The sequence below is a fragment of the Acromyrmex echinatior genome, chromosome 2 (genome assembly GCF_024713525.1).
Source record: "Acromyrmex echinatior isolate Ae372 chromosome 2, ASM2471352v2, whole genome shotgun sequence".
Lineage (NCBI taxonomy): Eukaryota > Metazoa > Arthropoda > Insecta > Hymenoptera > Formicidae > Acromyrmex > Acromyrmex echinatior.
The window spans coordinates 18,043,303-18,059,449 of NC_141853.1; the positions used below are offsets into that span (position 1 = coordinate 18,043,303).

The 16,147-nt window shown below is 39.0% G+C and overlaps 1 protein-coding gene and 1 long non-coding RNA gene across 5 annotated transcripts in view; one reads left to right on the plus strand and one right to left on the minus strand.

Annotated features, from left to right (window-relative positions):
- The window catches only part of LOC105143509 (uncharacterized), a 559,838-nt gene that overhangs the window by 363,312 nt on the left and 180,379 nt on the right, over positions 1-16,147 (plus strand). The gene's annotated exons all lie outside the window — the stretch shown is intronic.
- Positions 5,135-16,147, minus strand: part of LOC105143508 (uncharacterized) — a 230,683-nt gene continuing 219,670 nt past the window's right edge. Inside the window, exon 3 of the long non-coding RNA XR_015544299.1 lies at positions 5,135-7,459. This is a non-coding gene — a long non-coding RNA (uncharacterized LOC105143508). The remainder of the gene's footprint in view (positions 7,460-16,147) is intronic.

A 16,147-nucleotide genomic window follows, 5' to 3' on the forward strand; every position in this document is an offset into this window, starting at 1 on the left:
TAGCTTGCGGTTAATATATTTTCGTGTGAGGTTTAGTAAACAATGTTAAATGATATATGGCGGTACATCATGTTTCATAGCCCACGGTCACACGTTCACACATTCGTACACATACGCATCGCTGCGGAGGGGAGTCTATTCTGTGCTACAATGTTGTAGTTGCGCATTTACATTCACCTACACAAAGTAGTCGTATTCAACTTGGCCGAGACTTTGACTCGGGCCAACCCAAGCAGAATCGAGACCACAGGGCCGTATGCAAGATCGGCACTGACGAAATTCCAAAGCAACTGTAATATAATTGTGTATCTTCCGAAATAATTAATTACGTTGCGTTACGCCTCGTCTATAATAATACGCACGCACCGAACATACCGTGAAATTGCAAAATCGATTTACTTACAATTAATGCGAGACTTATTAGCCGATATTACAAAGGGATGATGATATTTGATCGGTATATACGCTTCTTTGTTCAAAATTTCTGATAGCGACTAAGTCTGGGTGGTAACTAATAACAACTGCACGATTTCTTCGTGCACTCTCCGGTCCCATCGCAATAATTGTCATACATAGACATGTAAATTATACAGACGAATATAAACGTCAATATGGCAGGCGGTGCCGGCCGGGACTCGCCGAGGCCGAGCTTGCGTTTCTGTTGCGTTTCTCCTCCGCCGACCGGTCAAAGTGAAATCATTAGTTTGCTTAAATCAATGCGCACGTAAACGTCCGAGTTATTTATGCCCCGTCATTACGGAGACGTCCTTCGCGTCTCAGACTCTTAAAACCTACCCGCCATCCCTCGCCCACCAACCGCCCCCTTCTCATGGTTTCTTCACCCTTTCGTGGCTAGGTACTGGAAGGTTGTGACCTCGCGATTGTGTGACCTACGAGTGCTGAATGCATTGTATCTGAATGCAGATACACCTGGGTATACGTACGAAATGAACAAAAAAACTATGAACAATACATATTGCGACAAAATAAAGTCTTTTCATGTTAGATATTGATAGCTTCATGCATATCTGCAATATAAAATTTTTAATTTTCTAAATATTACTGTTTGTTTACATTGCTTTTAATCATCATTTAAATATTGTTGACGAATGAACCATATTTATGAATGTGTGAACAAAATTGTAGATATATTATAGATATATCATAGATATCATGTTACCTATATATATATATATTAGATAAAAAACTTCTTAGCAATAAATAACATTATGGACCATTTCAATGTGAAATGATTAAAGAATAGCGAGATGGTCCAGTTAATTTTTCATTCATTGTTAATTGCTGCATTAGATTCTTGTTATAATTAAATAGTATGTACATATTAAATAGCATGTATATAAAAATAAGATTAATTAATATTATTTCTGTAGATGTAATAAGTCTAGACTGCACATTCCCTACTTTTAGCATCTCAACTTAAAACAATACGATACATTATTATTTTTCTGGCAATAACATACATGCTAACAGAAATTTAATATTGTCTTACAAATACAACGGCGAACGATAGTTACGATGTTAATTTCTCTAAGTATTCGTATTTGTATTGTCGCGTAAATAGTAACGGAACGTTCGAGATTATATATAACCGAATATATAGCACTACAAAATAACTTGACGAAAGCGCGAATTATTTGTTGATGATCGCGTGGCGGAGGCGGATAATCTATTATTGGTACGCTGCTGAACGCTCGCAAATAATTGGTAATGTGTGAGACGTTGGCTCGTATCGTACTTTCATACATGCATTTCTATATTTTGTATAACAATAAGTAGGAACGTACAAGCAACGGTCATTTCATGAGGATTAGAAATTCGCGATGATCTCCGCATGCAGTTGAATCGTAAATCAACCAACACCATCTTCATTGACTATTTTGACTTCTAGGTACTACTTAGTTAGAGATCATCTCCAAAGACCCGTTGTATACGCTTCAGTCTCGTTCGTATTTGTAAGCGCGTCGTTATTCGCGTCTTTACTCGGTGAGACTTAACGAAATATAAACAAAATGCTCTCAGCTCGTTTTCCTGGACATTTCACGAACTTCCTATTTTCTAATTTACAATATGAAAGATAAACCTATAATTAAAAGCGATATCTTAGAATAACAAATTCTATTGTTGCTTTTTTTATTTCCAAATTGTAGAAATAGTCACAATCGTAACAAGAATAAGGTAATAGGAATTGATTGTATTCTTATGAAGTTGTCACTATCGTGAAAAAGTTTAGAAACAGTGAGGTAGCTTGAATAATTTCGCTCTAAAGTATTGAGTTGGAGAGAGATGTTGATATATTCATTTCTCTCTGGAGCTGAGATGTTGAAAGCAGGGAATGTGCAGCCTAGACTTATTACATCTATAGAAATAACATTAATTAATCTTATTTTTATACGTACTATTTAATATGTACGTACAATTTCTTTATAATATGAGATTGTAATGAAACAATAGATGAAATGGAAATAAGTGTAAATTTTATTTAAGACGGTATTTAAGACGTGATTTTCGATCCGGTCACTGCTTTAGGTAGTTTGGCTAAGCTCCTCATTTGATAACGGTAGCTTCATGAGATCGACGTGGACAACTGAATCCGTGTTTTCGACTCTGATCACAACGTGAAGTGACTCGAGCTCGACACGCGGACACGGACCGGAGTCGATCGGCCGATCGAGAAGCTGCGTCGAGATAGACGCGCTTTGTAACAGGATTGATGTGGCCAGCTGGCACACAAGCTTGAGAGATTTGTACCGAATCCTTTAAATAACGTTCCCTAAACGAATCCCGACAGGCCACGTGATGCCGATCTCATACGATCAGCTGTCCATTCGAATTTTACGCCAACTTCGCCGTTCGTAGATTAATGTTCTACCGAATAATAACCTTCTGTGTCGAGAAATATGAAATGTCTGCTACGTCGCCACGAATAACGTGAATGTCTAATTGTGGCTTTTACATAATCGTGATATCAATACTTTGGATCGAGAAAACTCGATCATGCTCTCTACTTGTAGAAAGTAGGAGAATAAGCTATATGTTACATGATGTGTTGCCTTCCTTTTACTTCTGTTAAGTATACGATATGATCGAAGTAATGATGGAATTCGCAAGTCAGATCTCGGACGTTAGTTTGATTATTTAAATTAAACATCAAGAATTGCAAATCAAACAATATTAAATAAAGAATTTCGGCAATTTTAAAATATAATTATTGTATTTAATTTATTACAAATAATTCATTCAAAGTGAGATTTAAGAAAAGCGAAAAATATAGTCGTCAAATGTTAATTTAGAAAAGGAGGATCTAATTTACGTCGAAGATTTAATTTACTATAATTTAAACTATGCTGTATCCCTCAATCGTAAACAAAATACTCAGCTCACGCTCGAAGCGACCAGGTGTGACTAGGACTGGGAGGCACTCTGGACGGACGATATGAACGGCAGGACGTAGGAATGGCAGGATGCCAGGATAGCAGTCAGCTTCGAGTCACGTACATAACAAATGATTGCGGGCTGACTGAGTGCGAGAGGGGGGACAGAGAGAAGCAGAATGAAGAAGAGAAGCGCGCGCGAGCGCGGATGCTTCACGATCTGTTGGTGGTCCAATGCTCCGGGCGTCGCATCGTTTGTCAAGCCGTCGATATGCCGATCCCGTGGCTCGATTACCATATTTTAACGCCAGCGTTATTGGCTCGCCACCGGCTACCGGAATATTAAAAGGCATGGCTGCGCGTGTGTGCGTGTGTGTGTATACGCGAGGCGCGATCTGCTCTTCGCTTCTGAATCTCACTTTGAATAGATAAGCTTCCTGCGTCGCGCAGATCGGTAGCGAGCGTAATGATCCTTGATATCACGTTGGAATTCTCAACACGCGATTAGGGTGTAACGATTCGCGTAGCATCAATCCAGAGTCTGCATCTCTGCAGCATAAATTGATAGTACTATGTATATACTTTCTATTATCAAATTATTTATAAGAACAGAAATTCCATTACACAATCATTTTTCATATACACATTATATGACACAAATTACATTACAATGAAATTGTAATAAAATCAGACTATACGTCAAGCGCGTCCTACGTGACACTCTCTGTAAATTCCTGCCAGCTGCCTTTCGATTACTCGAGATCAAATCAAGAAATTGACATCGTTTCCTGAAGTCGTGCGGCGAAGTGCCGGACGCAACGTGCCGTTTTTGATTTCCGGCGAAATCCGTGGCTCGAGTAGATGAGGCGAGAGGAGGAACGTGAGAGTGAACGCGTCTCGGGTCGGCACCCAGAGGGGGATGAGTAGTCAATTTCCTTTCAGCGACACCGGTGACATCGGCGAAGGTGACGGGACCATTTATAACGGGCGCTAATAGATCCCCGGTAAGCCGGCGTGAGGCCGTTTTACAGGTTTTCCGTCAACATTGAAATACATCAGACCGGTATAGTCGGCCACATCGCCTGGCGACTAATGGTTGTCGATGTCTACCTCGACGTCCTTGTCGTCAGGATGCGCGAGTGACGACGTCAGACGATGGCATCGACGACACCCCGATTCAAGAATCGTTTCCGACTTGATAAATTGACGATATCCGAAAAATTTGTCGTGCCCCTCCCGTTTAACTTTCACAGGCCATTGAAACGTTAAACGCCTCGTGAATCGGGAGAAACTTATTTTCCCTCCCTTAAACGGAAGTTTTAGTCGGAGCAGAACGTTGATTGCCCATTAATATATCGACGTAAAGAGTTCTTGCAGATTTTTGTGAAATCACGTAAATCGTTTTTAAAATTAACATGACAGTGTTTACCAACGATAAAATCAAGTTATTATTTCAGGAACTTGTAGCAATTTACTTGTATTACACTAGATTAGAGCATACTGAAAGTTGCTATGCGAAATTAGCAAAATTAAATGTAAAAGCATGTGAACGATTAAATAATGATATATTAATTGTCATGTTACTTAATGGGACATATATGTGTTGAAGTTGATGTTGGGACATATATGTGTTTATATTTTGATATTTTAAATATAGCAGTCTTTGACGTGTAATAATTTAATTTAGTGCGAGTGACCGAAATCATCATTAATTAGTCATTACATTATTGTAAAATATTTTCTGCGTAAGAGATTACTGTCGCTTTATATCAATCGTATCGAATTAAAAAAAAAACATTTATTGAGAAAACACAAGAACCATCATGTATACTGTAGAAAACCTTTTTTTATTCGTATTCATATCCAGCGACTGTACACGATTAATCTAAGCCAATCGAAGCCTTTTTCTCGCAGGAGGCAAACTCTCATACGTTCGAACACGATCGGGAATCATTCACATCCTGCTGGCTAGTAAATGGCCAGGTTCGCCAAAGTTGAGCGGCATTGACAGGAGATTGGAATCATCGACTCGGCATCCGTTGCGTCGGTCGACGATCAGATATGTCGAACTCACACACGACGCGACGCAGTCGTGACGTATGTACGTGCAACCCGTCGCGAGAAGGTGCTGGTATGAAATTTAAGACACTCGCTTGGTCGGATCTTCGTTATTCTTCGCGGTAAACGCTGGCAGCATGATTCATGGTGTACTGGCCGTAATAATTCGTCATGACTTCTACTCATTCGTCATTTGACGGGGAAATGCTCAACGTCGATGCACAAGCATCTGAGTTGTTCACGAAATAACGTGACTTTCTATCAGTCATTGCTATTACAAATAAAACACGCGATATAAACTTGCTCATAATTCAGAGAACTTAGAAACATTATTTATTAAATATAAAATTATATAAATTAAATATAAAAATATATCCAAATATGTAAAATTATTTCAAGTAAACATTATATTTGTACTCCATTTTTTTTATATTTTGAATTCAAATCTAATGAAATTTTGCCATCATAATCTCCACAAATATTTATAAAATAGAAAAGCAAATATGAAAGAAGAGATACAGTTTTAATCTTTGAGATTCGAAGTAAGCCCGAGCTCTGGCAGTTTCAGCTTGCACAGAAATAATTATGGGTGCAATAAAATCTAATGGGTTGAGGGTGGAGAGGGGGAAGGGTTCGATGAATCTTTCAACCGCGCTTCATCAGCATCGAGCTCGCACGAGGAGCAGAGAGGGACTGGTCCTTGATTGCCCGCAAACGAAGTAGACGGCCGATTTCCGCTTACGAGTGGAAGTAATTTGGAGTGCAAGGAATTTCGGACCACCAAAGGTGACCACCGTCAATCGACTGAATGGAATCCGTTGTGGCCACTTCGCTCGTCGATCGAGGAGCGTCAGCGTCAGAAGGATTGAAGACTCATCTTCGTGCACTCGACTCAAGTATCGACGACTCACTATAATAATCTGACAGGCCTCGATCGTGCCTCCGAGATTTCTTGGATCCTCGTACAGAGGCGCTTCTCCTCTTCTCGCCGGCTCTTGTATAAACAGCGATATTTTGATTTGAAGAAAAATAATAGCTGTTGCATGGGTGTGCATGCAAATATATCGTTAAAAAAGGAAAAGCGTAAATTCACCTATTGAAAATCAAGAAGAAAACTGTTGTAAATTAACTGTTTAAAATTAAGCTTAAAACGAGCTTACGAAATTGTTTAGAAATAAAAATAGTATTGACTTATATTTATTTATGTTTTATTTTAAGGTTACCGTAAGCTATACTTGATTTCTCGAATGCTCTTATACCGAGAATAATATTGCTTAATCATCGTCCTATAGAACCTGTTCGAATAGCACATCTCATGCACCAATACGCTTAAGAAAAAAGTAACTAGGATTTTCTATATTCAATGGACGATTATACGCTCGATCGTTTGACTAAATTGAAAATTTTCTACTCAATTTTATCGTTTACTTAGACAGTTTTTTGTTCCAATTAGTTAATCCCTCGTTGCCCCGTATTATAGGAAGCTACGATAAAATTGGGAATTCGGGATGACAGTGGATATCTCAAAGAAATTAAAAAAAATATATTTGGTAACATATTCTACACGGTTAACACGTATATGAAATAAAATTCATTAGACTTTAAATTATAGATGTACATCGGGACTTATATTCAAGTATAATACTGTAACACCACATTAAAAAGGATAAATGACAGTCTATATCGTGCTCAAATATTCGTTACATGTTTCGCATCCATTATTTTCTGACCGCGAATGTCCTGCTACGCAGCTTCGATACGATCTGGCTCGAGTAAATGGAGAGTCGAGTTACTCTTCTTCTGGCAACAACGACGTCTTAAGCTGCTTGGGCGCATTGTTGCTGCTAATGGGCCTGCAGCCACTTCGCAGCTACCGCTTGCAGCCTAATTATGATTTATAGTCCTCGTACCTACAGCATCGGGCATCGAACACCCTCTGACCAAGGTAACCCCGTAATCGTTGTCCTCCCACCAGTGTCCATAGGTTATTTGCAGGCATGGCCATCATTCTGCGTATTCAAAGGCACGGGCATCAATAACATTGAGTCACGAAATGCATATTTATTCATTTATTTACATCATTATCAGTATATTATTACGCGGTAGCATATTAGTTCATTTTAACCACGAACAAGTAACGCAAAAGCATAGCACGTAATAATTAGAAATATTAACAGTAATTTTTTTAATGCATGGTAATCTCTCTCAGGAATGATTCATACAATCATTTGAGCTTAGCAAACTCATCGCATTACGGACGCTTACATATATTTATGCAAGTACACACACGCATGTACTTTTGCGAGCGATAGTGCAGCAGAAAGTTGAAGCAAAATAGAAGGAAAAGCTAACTTAAACCAAGAAGAAAAGTAATAGATCGTAGTTTAGATGTGTTATAGCTTTATAGAAACTTTATTAAACTAAAAATATTACAAAAACTTAAAAAAAAATGCATGACGGATTGATTTGCTTTCTATTTGACATATTTTAAGTTCCGCCAGACAATCTCGCATCTTGCAAAATAGACCGGAAATCCTTTTATTTGACTAGCTCCGACAACACGAAGAGTCGGCAGTGTCGATGCATTATAATACATCTCCCGCACTCACGTGTACATCTTCCTCGTTCGATTTAGTACATGAATACTGCTAACGATGCCTACATTATAGAAACACGAGCCATCGTGGGCGACATCGTGGCTCTCTAATGCACCGATCGGTCGTGACCCGGACGAAAGGTTTTTGTTAGGACAGGACGGGCGGGGATAGAAGGAAAGGGCGGGCGAACTGTAGGCAGATTTCAATATTTATAACTTATTGTCTCAAACTTACTGACACGGCCAAAAAAGATCTCCTAGAAACGCCAGACGAATTTTATATGTGTATCTTTGTGAAGATCTTCGTTCTTCTTATTGAATTCTTATTTTCGCCTGACGAAAGTTGATTTCTTAATATCGAATCGTACTTTCTTACTAGATGCTGATAAGAAAGTTTTTCAATTTTATTTCAGCTGTAATCAAGAGTACTTCTTACTTTGCCTTGATAAAACGATATTATGGATAAAAACTTAATTGAGATAGAATTATTTCGTAAATATATCTTATAAGATTATTATGAGGAATAGGTCAAACGATGGATGTTTAATTTTTTTGTGAAAATGTTGATATCGTTAGTATATATTGCACAATTTCTTTCTCTTTAAAGTCGTAAAAATTTGTATTTTTAATATTCTGTACTTTGAGAAAAAAGTTAATAGTTTGACTAAATTATATAGTTTAGTTCGTATTTTTTTTTCTTTCATTAAAGAATGTATACATTTAAGTCAAATATATCATATACATTTAACATAATACATATCTTCTCCATCAGAAAAAATAAATACGAACTAAACTAATCTAGTTAAGTTAATAACTTTTTTCTAAGTATTTTACTTTTCAATTATAAGTAGCTTAGTGTGAATTGCAAAAAGATATCGATCGATATAATAAATCAGCCATAAATTTTAAAATAGAAAGATCGAAGGAAATGAAGAAGGAAACAGAGAAGGAGCGAGAAAGTCGGCGAGTACTAAGAACGATACCAAGAAGCCAGAGCCAGTCGTGGTATCACCAAACCAACCGTGTGATGTATGTCCCCGTCTTGTCGTCCGAGTCTGCGTGTCCGCATCAAGTTTATATCGCGGTAATCAAATCGCCCGGCATAAATTTCGCTTATGCACAGTTGTGCGCGTGAAAGTGACCACGGCGAAATTAGTCGAATCGAAAAGAGGCGCAGCAGTCTCCATGTTTGTTTACGTAGACTGTATGTACATGAATATATTTGTTTTTTTTTATCTGTATATTGAGTTTAAAAAGAAACACAGTAGCTTTAACAATAATCAACTATCCAATAAAGATTATACTGTATTGCGGTTACCATCAAGTAAGTGGTACCAGAATCTATTGGTCTCATATATACTTATATCTACTTTATTTGTATTAAAAGTATTCAGATCGAAATTTTGGAAAACTAAGAGAATCAGAATAAGATATCGTTAAAACATTTCTGATTTGCACTATAGGATTGTTTAAGATAATATTCCATCGTATAATATATATCTAAGCTTATAAGATAAAGTTTTTTGGCAACAGCGGGGTACCAGTCGTTCTTAAAACGTTCCTGATCTTCGTGCTCGCTTTCCTATGTTGTCTCTTCTTTCCTCTTTCTTCTCCAAAGACTCGCGTCTTTACCGTCGTTTCCCTCTCGCTTCGTTGCACGAGCGCAGCCCGTAAACGAGATAACGAGATCAAATTTATGGCACCAGATCCCCAACGAAAATATGATAATCGTGGCTAATGCCGAATACCGGGCAACAAGGTCCAGAGTTCCGCGAGACAGGCGACGCGGACAAGTGGGGACAATGATTTTGTCCTTTGCGCTCAATCGCTCTTTTCGAACCACTCAGAATCGTCCTTATTACCGAACAAAGAACTCAGCCACGCAAACACGATCGTATGTTCTCCAAACCTCCGTCTTCCTTAAATGCCGTTCCGTAACATGTTGCCAAAAATATTTTTCTGACGTATCATTGATTTAAACTAGAGCTTCAGATACTTATTTCATTTTACTTCAGAAATCCGAAAAAATTTTTAAATAGATAATTATATTACATTATTTGTAAATATACACAATAACGATAGCGTATTATTTTTATTTATACGTATATATATATATATTATTATTTCTTTTATTTAAAATTTTGAGATTCTTTTTGCACTCCGAACTGATCCACTCTATCTTTTCAAATTTCGAAAGCATGACGATTATAAATTAATCCGAAATTCGTGTAAACAGGCTTTATCGCGCTGCATCATGTCTACCAATCAGAGTGCATTTCTTGTTCGTCGACAGAGGTTCTTTCTCCCTCACATTTCTCCTGATTTTTTTCCTCTCTTCTTTATCTTTCTTTCTTTCCTCTCGCTCTTTGCCCGGCTTCGTTTCCCTTTTCTTTTTTAATATCGCCGTGTATTTTATATTTCTGAAATCCTATCTGATCCTCGTGGACTGATTTATATGCACGATGATACACGCGTGCCGCCACTGCCAACGAGCAGAGAGGTACCGAGAGAGAAGCCATCATATCTGAGGGAATCATCGGGCAGCGCAAACAGAAAATAACTGGGTTACGTTTAGTTTTATTTGGCGCCTCGTGGGAGGGAAGAGGAAAGGATGCGATGGGCGGCAAAACAGAGAAGACAGAGAGAGAGAGAGAGAGAGAGAGAGAGAGAGAGAGAGAGAGAGAGAGAGAGAGAGAAAGAGGAGAGAACGGTTGATATAAGATGGGGACATGTTATTGTTCTTGGAATGATTTCAAATAAAGATTTCACCGCGGTTCACAATGTGCAGGAACCTGAATAATAAAATCCCGGCGATGCACCAGTCTAACCCTAAGTTCAATCCTGCTGCCGGTTAGTCAGCGGCTGCGTGTACGGCGGCGAGGAAAGTGTAAAGGTCGCGTCGTTCTAACAAATTGTCCCGCTTGGATTTACCTCAGTCGGCTTTCGAGATATCAAAACGAAACGATTATCCAGTAGACGTTCTACTTGGAATCAGCTTTCTTTGTAGGCACTCCTCCGCGACGCGCCCTTGCACGAGACGTTAGTATAGTGGTATGTCACGAGATTCGGAGTTCCCCCTTTCAAATATAGATCGTGAAGTTTTAGATCCGCAAATGATAACATCTTGAAGCATCTACAATCGTCATGATGTGATGTTTTTCTACAAATTAAAACTTTAAAAAATAGAGCACTTAACAAAAAGTACTTTCTGTTTCGAATTTTTTCTGATGCTTTTCTCGTTTCATCATTACAGAAAGAATAATTTTGAAAGTGATCCGAGGAATAATTTTCTTTTAAGACGATTTCGCAAATAACCCCATCAGGTATAAAAGATATAAAAGGTATAAAAGGTTCGTTATACTCAGTTGCTCTAGTTACTAGATAGGTAGGGGTTGTGGATGCCTGACCGTAAGAGGAACGTAAAAACAATGTATAATATCACCCGACCGAGTAGTCGAGGGTACCAAGCCAGCGGTGGCGGCAACTATGAGAAAGCTGGGGGGAGGAGTGGGACAGAGGACGAGGTGGGAGCACTCAATTCATCAAGGAGTCGACGGCACGTAATTTAAGACTGCTTTTAACTCTTGGGTGTCGCAATTTATGTGAGCTTCTTACAAAAGAATGGCGCTCTTTTCGCTCCCGTACACACCACCACGAGCCAACGAGCAGGCCATCGCCATCCGGAGCCCCATCTACCTCTCGGTTACGGTGGCTTGTACCACCCCCTGAAAACCAACCCTCCCTACGCCGTCGGGTTCCGACATCCTGAGATCTGCCGGCGCGCAACGATGCCGCTCGGTTCCCCGCGTCGGTAGTGGTTTTCTGTTCGCGGGTGTGAGCGATCCCGCGTGTGTTGATATAGACGGGTTTTACTTTTTTCCCCCCCAACCAATTTGTCACAGATTAGGCGGGTTATAAATTCGCGCCGCGTTACCGCGCCCGGCCCACCTCGCAATTAATGTTCATTGGAACGCAGTGAAACCCGTCGCTACATATTCGATATTAGTATTCAAAGAGGCTGTCTCGGTACGAAGGGATCGATCGTTCGTATTTATTATCTTAATTTGCACGTTACAGTAGTTATTAATAAAAATTATATAACTAAGAAAGTAAATCAAGAGACAATAAATTGTCAGTGTGAGCCAATGCTGTTTTATAAAGATTAGACACTTTAGACATCAAAATTTATAATATATAAATGTTATAATTTAATGATCATTGTGGAGAAGAATCTACGAGGAAGAAACCATTTTAACTCATCAAATAAATATTTGTAAATAAACGAAATAAAGAGGACCAAATTGAGAATTGAAACGTTTATGTTTATAAATTTTTATATTCGATGTGTCTAATCTTTATAAAATATTATTTCTATAATTATTGATGATATTAACAACTCACATTGACAATTTGTTTTTTCTCTTTTGATTTATTCTTGGAGCCATAATTATTTTTGCAACTATAAGAAAGTAAATTTTCAAATATTTAGCTTAAAAGTAGAATTTCTTAACTTGAAAATAGAAAACGTAATTTGTACGAAATCTACAATTTTATAAACAATTACTAAGCTTAACGATGATCGAAGGTATAGTGTGTAAATTAATTTACATACTACCTTTATAGGTAAATCCGTTTTGCGACAATATTTTATCGAGTTACGCGAAATGACGGGCTCAATTTACATCCGCGCGTTAAAGCACGCTGAAATGTGTCGCGAGGAAAAGTGCGCACTGACTCGTTCATTTCTCGCGAGCGGATGGACAACATCGGCGAGAATTAATTGATCGTAATTCTCACGAGGTCGTATACATAATTAACGAGCGGATATACCACCTGTACCTACGCGAGCTCGCCGTCCTCCTTTAACACACGTAAATACTGCGTGAACGGATCAAGTGGAGATTCTCTGTTGGACCCCGCCAAGCCGCGCCCGGTAGCTGTAAGAGGCGGCTCCGCTTCTCTGGACGTTATCAAATCATCGTTTGTTTACGCCTAATCCTTGAATTAATGATTAGGACACCCTTTCCAGCATGATGCGACGGATCTTAAAGCTTGCCGCGCAGATGCTCTGTACCGGGTGTTCTCCTTCGAGTTGAACGGACTTCTCACAGATTTCTCACTTGTATCCGTTGAGACTGAAACTTCGAAGTAAGTGTTTCGTAGAATCTAACAGAGTTATGCTTGGAGCGGCAAATTTGTGAACAATTTTTTTTAAATCGTAAAAACAATATAAATTTATAAAAGCATTTCCATTAAAAGTACTTAGTTTCGTATTTCTCACAGGGTCTCTGTCATAATTCCTCCGCTTAAATAAGCATAGTTACTAAAATTATCAAAAATTCAGATTACGCGTAAATCTCTTTTATCTGAATGTTTTTATCTATAAAAAAAATTTTTTTTACGCGCAGGGTATTTTTATTTGGTATTACTTCTAAATCATATACAATCAACACGATTTCAAATACCGTCCTATAGCGTCAGTCTCATACACGCAACGATTCATTTATGAATCATCGAAGCTTCCGTTTTCTCTCTCTTTAGAACGTATATAAATAGACTTAAACGCGCTGCGAAATCAATGAGTGCTGCGCCGCGCTGACGAACTCTCCACCCGTTACATCCTTCAAACTATACGTAGACTCGGTGGCCGGAATATATCCCCTTAATTATCCTATGTGTGCATTCTGAGTGTGAACTCTCCATTAATCATAGGAGAAGAGAAGGGTAGCCGTTGCTATAGCTCGAGCGATTTTAATTCAGACTGGCCGCTCCATATGTATTCTACGGTGCCCACGGGATCATTAGTAACCTTAGGTGGACACCTCCGAGTCGTTCTTCATTCTGATGATGCTACTGCCTCGGTATCCGCCAATCCACGCCGTTATTGGCGAACCGTGCCATCTTTACGTCGCGTCGCGTCGATTCCATCGCAAATGTGCATCTACGATTAGCCGACTCTCAAAGGTTCTACGAAAATTTATGGACTACTTGAGTTCTTAAAGTTCATGCCCTTTGAAATAAATGGTGAATAAATTTTATAAATTTAGTATAATCAAAGCACATCGAATTAATATAAAAATAAGAATATCATTAAATTAATTTAAAAATAGCAGCAAATACTGGACAACATATTCGCAATATTTTGCAACATACGTTACATATACGTGAGTTTTGAAGATCGATATCCAACTGGAACGGGGGGGAACGAAGGAAATGTAATAAATGAGTATCACTATGAATTTTTTAGATGGCTTTATTCGTCTAGAATAATCCTACATGCAGCGAAATGCGTTTGCCACGCATTTATCGTTCGGCAGATAGGATGCACTCATGTGCCATAGTATAACGACCATTTCATGGTGAAATAACGTATAAAATGAACTGGCTATAAAGTCCGTAGCTAACCGGGCAACGCGGCCAAGTTATTCGTACTTCGGCTCGACTATGTTTGTAACATATATATCCTATAATTTGACACCCTCTACTTTCACTGGACATTGTAAGCTTCGCCCGTATATCGAACCTATGTCAGTATAATCCATCTTATAAAACTAAATCATGTAGATTTTTACAATATACCCAGGGAATATTACCGTGAGAATTTTCGCATTACTCAATAAAATTACATTTCTACAATATTGATGGAATCTTATCTGCCAATATGTATATGATATAAATGTGGATATAAATATATTACAACAATGTATATTTTTATATTATTTAATTGCGTATTTTATATCATAATATTTAGTTCGTAAAAGTTCAGTAATATGCATGCTTTTAAATAATTTCATTAATTAAGAAACAATTTCTGCATATTTTTTGAATCTTGATTTTCTTCTTTTATAAATGTATTAATTGTATAGAATCGCAATGTATGGAGAAAGTTAAATCTCCCAATTTATTTATATACGTGAAGTTATTGTGAACTGATACGCCGCATTTTATCCGTATTGAATAATACCACGATTTTATCGCCGCACCGATCTTCTATTATCTACACATCGCGCACAGCCTCGAGGGATAACGTCATCGCGGCTCGATCGTCGCGGGATGGAAACGCGTAAAGTCCCAATATTCTCGCAAGATTTCCTGAAGGCAGCTCGCCATACGAGAGAAGGGATACGGTTAATTCGCCGTACGGTCCTCTTCGAGTCTACGTCGGCGACCACACGCGGATATAGCCGAAGGCGGTGAACTGCCGTCGATACATCCTTGTCGATACGGACACGTGTTGGCCAACACCCTGCAACACAGTCCCGCGGAACTCTCCCAGGTCCCCCCTGGTCGACTCGTAAATATACAATGCACGCGGCCTTATGCGATATTATACGCGGTGCGGCCACGGCGCGTTATGCCCCGTAACAGCATTCAGAGACGCAGGCTAAACGCATTCGTGACTTTTTAAAAATGTTGCGATTACGTCACGACACGCACGATGCCCTGGGGCTAGCGAGGCCTCATTAGTCCACCCGATCGGTCTTTGTTTCTTCGAGTTGCGGAAGAGGGTGGAAACAAAAGCGAGATCGCGGGCGGTGAGATCAAAAGGTGCTCTCGGAAAGTGTCCCCAGCAACATAGGATCGTTTCTAGAGAGTATACAAAGTGTTATGTTTTGATGAACAAAGTAGTATTCCTTGCATTGATGTTGGAAATAATTTTTCTCTAACACTAATGTCGAAACAATAGTAGCTCTTGGAAACTGAGATTACAACTCATTCTTTTATATCGTAACCACTAACGCGATCGTCTCAAAGAACGCATAACTAGCAACGCAATATATTTAAGATACGTCGAAACACATAACGAACTCATCTCGAGGCTTGCCAATGGAGGTGCGTGGGCTTGCAACGCGAGATAGTCTATATTCTCAGGACAGAGCGTTCAAGAGTCTACCGATGCGAAAGATCATCAGGTGCAATGGCTCATTGATGCGTTGCGTCAGGAGTTTTGCAAGGACGACCGAAGGTTGCGACCGCGGGCGAAATCTATATAATCGATTCTGATTGCATTGAAGCCCGGTAGTAGTAGCGTTGATTGGTGCATTCATAAATATCCATTAGTGGACAATGTCGGTAATGATCGAGCGTGCGGGCTACGCCC